This window comes from Prionailurus bengalensis, chromosome A1 (assembly GCF_016509475.1).
Source record: "Prionailurus bengalensis isolate Pbe53 chromosome A1, Fcat_Pben_1.1_paternal_pri, whole genome shotgun sequence".
In the NCBI taxonomy this organism is placed as follows: domain Eukaryota; kingdom Metazoa; phylum Chordata; class Mammalia; order Carnivora; family Felidae; genus Prionailurus; species Prionailurus bengalensis.
The window spans coordinates 63,152,105-63,164,167 of NC_057343.1; positions in this window are offsets into that span (position 1 = coordinate 63,152,105).

Consider the following 12,063-nt stretch of genomic DNA (forward strand, 5'->3'; position numbering starts at 1 on the left):
AAAGATATTTTTTGAGACATATAGAGTGGGGGAGGGGCAGAGAGAGAAGGAGAGAGAATCCCAAGCAGGGTCAGCACTGTCAGTGCAGAGCCCAACGCAGGGCTTGATCTCCCAAACTGCAAGATCATGGCCTGAGTAGAAATCAAGAGGCAGAAGCATGGGGTGCCTGGGTGGCTAAGCCGGGTGAACAACTGACTTCAGCTCAGGTCATGATCTCACAGGTCGTGAGTTTGAGCCCCACATCAGGCTTTGTGCTGACAGCTCAGAGCCTGGAGCCTGCTTTGGATTCTGTGTCTCCCTCTCTACCCCTCCCCCACTCGTGCTCTGTCTCTGTCTCTCTCTCTCTTTCAAAAATAAATATAAAAAAAAAAAAATCAGAGGCTTAAAACCCACTGAGCCACCCAGGTTCCCCAGAAAGAATTTTATTTTTAAAAACTAAAATAAATTACTTTGAGAGGTATTTACATATACCTATTTAATAAACCAATTTGTTATTGTAAAATTATTGTTTTACAACAAATTTTGTTTTATAATTTGTTATAAATTTGAATAATTTCAATTATTTTTAGCAAAACTTTTTACTTTCAAGTATCTTAGTTTAGACAGTAAATTACATGTCCAACTTATTGATAATACATATAGATCTCTTTCATTTGAACAAATATCATATCAACATATCAAAATACCATTCCTTGATTGGAAGATACAGAAACAGATAAATCAAGAAGAATAATGTTTCCAAGATTCCTTAAGAAAACCTCCTAAAAATACTCATGCCATTAATTAGTGATTAAAAAAATATAATTATAAGAGAAGAATCAGTTGCCTAACACTGTAGCAATTGTTATAAATTAGAATTTCCATGTAGTGCAGTTGTACTAATCAGGATAATCTAACTGATCTTACATAATCCTACAATTCCCCATGGTTTATCTCATTAAAATGTTGTGCCTGTCTCATGCCATATTACAGTACAGGTAAGCAGTAGCCCCTGTTCCACATTGTCAATCAAGGAGGCTGGCCCCCGCCCTCTCAGAGCTCTGCCATTTTGAAGGTCTCCACTTCCTTCAAGGTTGTGATCCTCCACTTACTTGTTTGCATTCAGATAAAGAAAGAGAGCTCCAAAGAGGTCAAGGAGGCATTAGAGGCCAAGCCTCGGAGGGGCTTCATCATTTCCTTTTGTACACCCCTAGTGAGGACTCAATCACATGGTCCTCCCTAACTGTGAAAGGTCCTAGAAATGTAAACTACAAGTCTGTCAAAGAAGAGAAAATACAGATATTTGTCAGTTTCTGCCAGTCTTCCAAGAGAAGGTAGCTATTTACTGACTATTGACTCAGTCTATTAACAGAGTGCTTCAATGCTTACTACAAGCATACAACATCAAATGCTTCCAGGGAGCAGATAACAAAGACAATGGGTACAGCAGCCAAGAAGGTAAGTAACAGGAAGTGGTGGAGACTGAGGGAACAGAAGAACATATGTCTTAGCACTGAAGCAACAGATGCCACCAACTTGCACAAAAGGTTACCTAGAGTTACTAGCCCATGGACACTGGTTTGGTAGAGAAACTGGTTGTACAGACTTTTTATGGAATGTTTCTGATGTTCAAATTCTTTTTCAAATAAAAAGTTTCCCTTAAAAAGACTTTGCAATCTAACTCAACATTTATGAGTCTTTTTTTTTCTTTATAAGGGAAGGTAGAGGGAGTAGAAAGCATTGAATTGCCCAAGTCTTAAATATAAAAGAAATGAAGAAAGGAAGGGGCTTATAAAGAGGCAATATGTAACAGAGTCACAAATATCAAAGGTACATTTATCTAGAAATGTGGTTTGAAGCTGAAAGTATATAGTATGACTCTAAGGAATGGCTTCAGAAAGGGAGACAGATTAAGGGCTAGAGTGACAATCAGGAGGAGAAGCTGAAATAGTCAAAATGCTCCAAATGAGGCAAAGGGCCAGTGTCTTGATATGACTAATAAACCTGGTAAAATTGGTCAGTTGACTAAATGGAGTATGGATAACTTCTCTTCATTCCATTTTCCTTTTCCTCCTTGCTATTTTATCACACTTTCATCATAATCACTTCTACTTGTCTGTATAGTTAAATATTAACTTCTCAGAAAATGTTTCTCATGCTAAGAAGTTGCTGCTGTCTTGTCAACAAGAGCTGGTTTAGCAAATACCTGTGTACTGTACTCGGTACTATGTTCAGTTCTCCTCTTGATGATATCATTTCCTAGACCTGCCTGAATAAGTCAGACTCTCAGTATCTGGAGTGGCACCTTACTTAAGCACCAAGGGATCCTTAGCTAACATTAATATAAGTAGCAATACAGATTAAGACCTCTCTCTTGTGCATTTGGGTGTTAGCCATACATTGAGAACTCTATAATAAAGGATTCATGAACTAAATCTTTAGTATTGTTTTTTTTTTTAAATAATTCAAGTTTCATTTCTGGTAAAATAATTTTACTAAAAGCTCTGAAAGACATGATGAGTTCACTGAATTCATTTCTTATACCACAGTCTATCCATCATTACATTACAGTACTTTTTTGAAAAATTTTTTAATGTTTATTTATTTTTGAGAAAATGCAAGAGACAGAGTGCAAGCAGTGGAGGGGCAGACAGATGGAGGCACAGAATCTGAAGCGGGCTCCAGGCTCTGAGCTGTCAGCCCAGAGCCAAATGCTGGGCTTGAACTCACAAACCATACATTACAGTACTTCTAATTAAGATCAAAGAAGTAGATATATATAGATATAGATATAGATATATACACACACATTATATATATTATATATACACATTATATATATTGTATATACATATATATACACTATATATATACAATATATATAGTGTATATATATATACACACAAAACACTATATAGTATATACACTATATATATACACTATATACAAACTATATATACACTACATATGTATATGTATATATATATGTATATGCACTATATACAGTACTTCTAATTAAGGTCAAAATAGTGTAGATAGATAGATAGATGATTGATGCTCAATTTTATAACGATTTTTCAAATCACTATTTTTCAAAAGTATTTTTAAAAATACTTACCTGTGTTGAATGTCAGTGTTTTTGAAGCTGTAATACCCTGTCCAACTCATTTACATTTAGTAGATCAAAATAATTATTTTCTATATCAGTAGGAAATTGGCATTGTCTTTACAAGTGGAACCAATTGAATAAGACCATGTTGGTAGGTTTGTCTTGTATTTTCTATTTGGAGACTACATTAAATGGTTATTTAATTGAATTTATTGTATTCATTTTGCTTCGTGAAAAAATGGCATATAGGGCCTACAAATATGTAGAAAGCTTTCCAAAAAAATGATTTGAAGAAGCAATATGTCTATTTTTGCTTTCAGGGTACTAAACAGGTCAGCATTGACACTGACTATCAGGTGAATGGGATTCCTAGTAAATGTTTCAAAGAACAGGAGAAAAGGTAAAGAGGGCAGACAGTGATGTATACCAAGGGAAGAAACAGTCCCTAGTTAGCGGTTGGATGATATGGATCATTGTAAGGTGTAAGCCACATGGAAGAGAAGGAAGGGAATTGCTTCAGATGACTCAATTGAATTTTTGGTCCACAGAATTGTCCTGTCAATTCAGTCACAGGCAGACATTGCTTTGCATACCAGCAACCTCACTGGTATGTCTGTTCCCATTCATCTAGCATTGTGTGATGGTGTAGGGAGAAATACAAGTTGTCAAAGTCAATCTTTCCTCATTTGATCATTTTGGCTAGCATTGACATTTTGTAAAAGTCATTTAATAGTACAATAATGGCATTTTAAAAGTATTTGTGATAAATTGCCTTGTCTACTACCTGAGCAAATGGAGTATAGAATATTTTAATATGAATTTGTTTCTAGCTAATTCCCGAAGATGATAACTACAATAATACCTTTCAAGCACATCCTATTATTCATTACCAGTTCACTCTAAATCTCCCTGAATGTTCCTTTTTCAAGTTTGGGGTTTTTCATTTGGATTAATTTATCAATATATTTATCTTCATATAAATATCTCTAGTGAATAATTCAACTCTGAAATATAAATTCATTTTTTCATTAATTTCATTAATGTTTAGTTGTTTAATAATAGGTAAATAATTATATAGGGAGATGATATTTGAGTTAGAGATCATTCAGTAAATTACTTAACCTCAGGATTTAATCTACTAAGTTGTGTAAAATAATTTTAATAAATGCATGACAGCAAAGCAATATTAGAAATTAATGATAATCTCCACTTATGTTTTTAAAAAATGGATTTCAAATTCAACCCCCAAATATTTAATTACTTTTTGAGCATATATTATTTTTAGAATATTTGCATTCTCAGCCCAAATTTGGAATGCTAAATTCAAAAGACATTTTATAAAAATGGAATTTGCATTCTAGAATGATTTAAAACATGAATTACCATTGAAAATATTCTCATGACAAAGCAAGCTGAATTTAGTGATATATTCTAAAATTTTCAGAAACAATGTCCATTCTGATCATATACGTGATATCTTTAGTCTGGAAAATAGAATAACCTGAGAGGTTTATATTGCAGAAAATGAAATGTACTAATATTAAAATAAAAAATATTAAATTTACCTCTATGTATGTGTGTATATGCATATATATTCCTTTTAGATCACCAAATATTTGTAGGGCATCTAACAGTTGATCTAATTTGGGGTCCTTTGAAACATGCTGGAACAATGAACCACTGGCCTGCTTTCCTTCCTGTTCTCTGACCAAATTATGGGTAATATAGAATTAACGAGCAGTAAATAACCATAAGAAATATATTGCACAATTTGTTTACCTAAGGTCAGAAAACTCTTCTCAGGCAAATATAGGACTAGAATAAAGCTCTCCTAACCTCTAGTGCAGCGATTCTTTTTTTTTTGTCATGAATTTATATATATCTGTCTGCATATATCAAGAGCTTGGTAGAGTAGGCTCAGCGCATATTAAATTGAATTGTTTTCCTAATGTAGCATTTGCCCTCATCAAACTTTTTATATAGCTCTGGTTCTTATCACAGACAACAGGGACTATGTAAGGCAAAGACAAAAATGAAGGTAAACTAATATGGTTCTTTGTACAACAGAATCTTCTGGCCACCAAGTCATTAATTTCTCTATTTTTTTTTTCCTTCTTTGAGTCTTGCATATGCAAAAGACAGTGCTGCCCTTTATGGATTATAGCATTTTATTGCCAATGCATAAGCAATGTGTTATTTTCCAATGCCCCTTCCCCTTACTGCTAATTTCTTTGTTAGTTTTGCCTGATTGCTTTAGCAATTCTGAGGAGCTGTTGTGCTTTGTATTTGGATGATGTTTGAGTAGCAATTTTAGGCTAAAGACTTCATTCAATTGACTCTTTTGAAACTTATTAATCTTGTGGTGATGCTGGTGACGGAAGGATAAATTAGGATGCCTTTATTATTGATCTGTCCAAAGCTTTCATGTTACTTCATCATACTCTATTGTTAATACAGCTGAAGGCAATTAATTTTAGAAACAAGACAAGTGTTAACACAGTATAGTTTGAAAGTCTTCCCGTTGAAGGAACTGAACTTTATTGTAAAGTGTTGGATCATTTCAATTAATTTTATTTCACTTCTAAATTAGCAGAGTATTTAAATGTGTACTTGCTCTGTTCTATGAATCTATCTGTTCTTTAATCTTTCAAAACCAAGTGTCATCTTCAAGCTTAAACTGGAGGGTCAAATGTAAAAGTGATAAGGATCTTAAATAGTCCTGGCAGGCTCCATAACACTGCATTGCTCACTTTCTTTTTATACTTGGTTCTTGGCATGTTGAATAGGCTAAGTATTTTAGCTAAAAACAATTGGTTTCTCTTATCTCTTAGATATACTTTCCTGCTTAAAGATTGATAATTCCTTCATATACCCAGAATTTCGATTTCTACTAATATTATAGATTCACTGTTAATATTATAGAAAAGAATTTTTTAAAATGACAATATAAACTTGATAATACTGATTTCACCATTTAATTCTATTTGGTTTAAATTAGAAGCAAAAATCAACTTAACTTGAACAGGTTAAGTGTGTAATTCTATGAAACCGAATGTCCCTTTAAAAATAGGGGCACCTGGGTGGCTCAGTTGGTTAAGCGTCAGACTGTGGCTCAGGTCATGATCTCACGGTTTGTGACTTTAAGCTTCGCATCGGGCTCTGTGCTGACAGCTCAGAGCATGGAGCCTGCTTCAGATTCTGTGTCTCCCTCTCTCTGTGTCCCTCTCGCACTTGTGCTCTGTTTCTCTCTTTCTCTCAAAAATAAATAAACATTTAAAAAATCTAAAAATTAAAAATAAACATACTACAGAAAACATGACATAAAACAAGTAAAACATATTAGCCACACTTGCCGGAATTTAATTAAATACCCTGTTTTCTTTCCACTTTAATTTACAACCCTAACTTCTTAGAAGAAAATTACATTGCCTAAAATTTATGGCCTGGTATTTTGTGAGTGCTATTCCAAAGGATTTCATGACAAAAGGATAAAGACTGTAAAAGATGCAATGTACCTATCAGAATCATAGCTACAACAAAGTTGTGGAAACATTAGGATTATACACATTTTTATTACATTCCCGATACTTCTCTACTGAGATCATAAATGTCAGCATCAAAATATTAGTTCAAATTTGAGAAAGAGTTTGACTTCTGTCCCCAGCATTTAGAGTTAAGAATTGCTGTGTCTAGTGAGCTGTCAACACAACTAATGAGTTGAAATGTTTAAGTGCAAAGCAATTGGATATAGTGACCGTATTTTGAGATTATTTTTAGGAAATAGAACTAATTGACCAAACTATAGTACATATGAATTTTATGGAAAGGAGGATATGCCCTTATTTGAATTTTCTTTACTCTGAGTTTATCTAAATCTTAACTTCCAAATTCTACATTAGGGAGATATTTATATTATAACAAGAGCCATCAGAAGCAGCTTCACTGGGTTATCTTATGGGACGTGTTGGAGATGAATATGCAAGAAATCGTGTTAATACAGGTCATGTATTAAGGGACCTTAAGAGAATCTGTTAATTTTAGGAGAATTACACACTTACATTGTAGGCTTTCCTTCCTTTGTTTTCATCATGACAAAATTAAAGCAATAAATATTTCAGATGTAAAGGTGAAAAAAAAGGAACTTCTGTAGGCATAAAATAAAGGCAAAGTAGATGGAGATTTCTGAAGAAAGCTAAGAATCAATTGTAGTTGAAGAATGGAAAGAAACATATTTTTGTATCTCTCCTGTTTAAAATGGTAGGCTGCTCTATCAGGTAATAGGGGGAAGTTTATGGGAAATTGTGAAAACTGCCTCCAGGTAAACAAAAGGCACAGCATTCCTGACACAATTTTCCCCTAGACATGTCATGTGTATTTAGAAGAATATATAATGTTGTTTGAATAATGAATTCTGTACATGATAATGTCCTTTTATTTTTCTTAAAACTATCATTTATCTCTAAGGAATTTCATTTAATTCTTGAATACTGGAATTTGATCATCTTGTATGAACCCTAGAAATAGAGTTACTATTTTAACACAACAATTACATGTTGCTTAAATTACATCTAGATGATAAAACTTATGAGAATGTGTATAATGTGTCAAGAGCAGTGACAAATACATCCAACCCCTACAAAGGGACAGAAAATATGCCCAGACTTTAAGAATACATAGTTCAAATGTCTAAATTACTTTAAATAGACATGTGTGCCGAAATGTGGACATTTTGACCCAGTGACTTTAAAGCCATGAGGCTAATCAAAATGTTTGAATAACATCTGGACTCTAAATCTGTTATGGCCTCTAGCATAATTTATGTATCACCACCTGAGATATATAATGGATAGTTTGATAGATTTTCTTCTGAGACATGGTCATATGTAGAATCCACCTCTTTTTTTAAATTAATTTTTCAGTCATTTGCTTAGGTATGTGTAGATGACTGAATTCAAGTAACAAATTAAGTATTTTCTCAGATATTTCCCTTCTATTAATATACTATATTTTGGGGCGCCTGGGTGGCTCAGTTGGTTAAGCGGCCGACTTCGGCTCAGATCATGATCTCGCAGTCCGTGAGTTCGAGCCCCGCGTCAGGCTCTGTGCTGACAGCTTAGAGCCTGGAGCCTGTTTCAGATTCTGTGTCTCCCTCTCTCTAATCCTCCCCCGTTCGTGCTCTGTCTCTCTGTCTCAAAAATAAATAAGTGTTAACAAAATTTTTTTAAATATATATATACTATATTTTATTTTAGAATTAGGATATTTCACTTTACACAAAGCAAAAATTATTCATAATCCAAACACCAAAAAGTAAGCAAGATCAATAATTTCAAATTATTTCAGACTTCTCTCTCAGTGTATAGATTCAGATGGTATATTTAATTTATAAAATTGGAATCTATGATACATACTATTTTATAATCTACATGTCATTTAAACATTCTGTAGGTGACATGTTTCTAAGTAGTATATACACTGGTACTGTAGAATCTTTATTAGTCTTCAATTATGCCATTTTTCATATGTCCATTTACCAAGCCTAATATCTACTGATGGATTTTAGATTGTTTTAAATTTTCACTATTACACACACTTAAACACCTTTCAAAAATAGTAGTGTTCTATTACAACCAAAGCTAAATAGTGAGATGTTTGGTATTTATTAACATACATCCTTCAAGCAATTCAGAACCAATTCATTCTGCCTTTAGAAATGTATGTCTTATTTCTAAATACTCATATGCAGTCTTAACATATTTTCCAAATTTACATATAAAAGAGTTACATACCAATATACATCTATATTCTATCTTCAAAATTAGATCTGCTTCAGCTAAGTGCTCTTTGGCGTGATACAGTATGGCTTTCCACAACTCATCATAATTCTCTTAAAACTTTAAATCAAGGATTTATGGTCACTGTATAACTTTGATGATTATTTTAACTGATGCTATATTTTAATTCTGTCTCTACATATCTTTCACTGAAGTAAGATAAACAAGTTTTGAACTGTGTAACCAGATGTACAAAAACAAAAACAAAAACAAAAACAGTATGGGGTAGCTATTGAGCACATGAGATTGATACATACTGAAGAATCTGAATTTTACCAGAGACTTACCCATAAAATAGAAAGTGATCTTATATACTGTTTCTGATTCCAATAGTCTTCACACCTCTCTTAAAATTATAAAAAAAAAAAAAATTCTTGGTTAGATTTTTCTCAGCATTACCAGCTCATAGTATATGTTTTCAGGACCATCTGGCCTGTTGGCCTATATAAGAGCAGTTTCCGAGTGAAATAAATGTTGAAGCCAGATGGATGAATATACAAAAAGTGAGAAAGTAAAGTCGGTGAACATAAAGCATTATTTCTAGAAACTTTACTTGTAAAGTTAGAAGAGAAATATATCATTGTCTAGAATTTAACTCTCAATGGAGAGTTTGGTGGTTTGATGATTTTGTTAGTGTGTTTCATTTTTATGATGGAAGAGATTTAAGTATTATTATATATTTTCAACAAAGATTCAGGAGAAAAGGAGTTGGTGCCACTAAGAGAGACAGTTGATAGAGCTAAGACCACCCAGAAACCACAGGAGAGGATGAAGCCATGAGCACAGGTAAAACAATTACTTGTGGATTAGAAGAGATACATCCATTCCCCTTAAACTGAAGGGAGAGAGGAAAGAGGAAATTTATTAGTGAAGAAAGTAGGTAGTTAAGGGAACTCATGACAGATAGCCTCAATTATTTCTCCATAGTAGAAGGTCAGGTTATATGGTCCAAGAATGTTTGAAAGGGGGAGAGAAGTGTAGTACAAAGTTTAACTGATTCCTGCAATGATTAAAAATAACAACTGACTGTGGATATGTTTTCAAACTGTATTCAAAACTCAATCTGAAAATATAGGTATTGTTTCAATTTTTTTGAGTGAGACAGAGCAACAGCACAAGCAGGGGAGGGGTAGGGAGAGAAGGAGAGAGAGGGATGGGGAGGGAGAGAATCTTAAGCAGGCTCCATGCTCAGCCAGGAGCATGAAGCAGGCTCTGTTTTACAACCGTGAGATAATGACCTAAGTCAAATTCAAGAGTGGAATTCTTAACCGACTAAGCCTGCCAGGAGCCCCTGTAGGTATTGTTTAAAAGCAAAAAAGCAAGGGGCACCCCGGGTGGCTCAGCCGGTTAAGTGTCCGACTTTAGCTCAGGTCATGATCTCACCATCCTTGAGTTTGAGCCCTGCATTGGGCTCTGTGCTGTCAGCTCAGAGCCTGCAGCCTGCTCAAGATTCTGTGTCTCCCTCTGTCTCAGCCTCTCCCCTGCTCACACTCTGTCTCTCTCTGTCTCTCTCTCAAAAATAAATAAACATTAAAAAAATAAAATAAAAGCAAACAAACAAGCCAAGCATGACCAAAATCCTTTGTAAAGTTGGCTGAGAAATATTTGAAAATTGTTAAAATGTTTGAGAAACAGGGGCACCTGGGTGGCTCAGTCGGTTGAGCATCCGACTTCAGCTCAGGTCACGATCTCACGGACCGTGAGTTCGAGCCCCGCGTCGGGCTCTGGGCTGATGGCTCAGAGCCTGGAGCCTGCTTCCGATTCTGTGTCTCCCTCTCTCTCTGCCCCTCCCCCGTTCATGCTCTGTCTCTCTCTGTCTCAAAAATAAATAAATGTTAAAAAAAAATTAAAAAAAAAATGTTTGAGAAACATTAAGAAATGCAGGTTTACAGATATACAAACAAGAGATTGTTTTTTGCTGGAAAGGCCTTAATATAATAACGTTCATGGGATTTGAAGAAAAAGAGATGAGCACATTGAATGTCCTGCTAAAAAAATGATTACAAGCATGAAGCAGAAGTATTAACCCATGCAGAGAAGAAAGTGGATATATAGGAATATAGAAAGGAAGAAAAGGAGACATCAAGATAAGGACAGACTAGCTAAAGAAAAAGATTTTAAAGGGTGCCTGGGTGGCTCAGTCAGTTAAGCATCCGACTTCAGTTCAGGTCATGATCTCATGGTTTGTGCGTTCGAGTCCCATGTCAGGCTCTGTGCTGATGGCTCAGAGCCTGGAGCTGCTTCAGATTCTGTGTCTCCCTCTCTCTCTGCCCCTCCCTTGCTCTCTCTCAATCTCTCTCAAAATTAAATAAACATTAAAAAAATTAAAAAAAAGAGATTTTAAAAAAGTTTTGGGAAGACCATCACAGTGTGGGACACTCTTATTTTTATATAAAGCGCTGCCGATGAGTTGCTGAGGTTGACTGGGGTTGATCACTTGCCACACCTTTATTTATTAACTTATTGGATTTAATGCATATTTTACTGAAGTAACACACAATGTTACATTGGTTTCAGGTGTGAAACATAGTGATTTGACAAGTTTAATCATTATGCTATGCTTACAAGTGTAGCTACCATCTGACCCCATATGTTATTACAATATCATTGACTGTATTCTCGATGCTGCACCTTTCATCCCCATGACTTATTCATTCTGTAGCTGGAAGCCTATATCTCCCTCTCCCCTTCACCCATTTTGTCCAACTCCTTGCCCCCCCCCCCCCAGTTTGCTCTTGCCACACTGTTTTGTTTTTTATTTTATTTGAGACAGACAGAGAGAGGAATGAGAGAGAATGAGCTGGGGAGGTACAGAGAGAGAGAAAGAGAATCCCAAGTAGGCTCCATGCCCAGTGTGGAGCCTGACATGGGGACACAGAGCTTGATCTCACAACTGAGATCAAAAACAAGAGTCTGTGCTTAACTGACTGAACCACCCAAGCACCCCTACCATACTGTTTTAAAGAGGAATCCAGGGTTGAATGTTAGCAAATCTGGAAAGAGTTTGCAGAAGAAAAAGAGTATCTTGTAGAAAGGCCTTAATAAATGAAAAGAAATAATCTAAACATTAGTAGGCCACACTAACAAATCCAGGGGGCATAATCAAATAAAATGAACTTCAAAGCAAAAGAGATTTTTGCC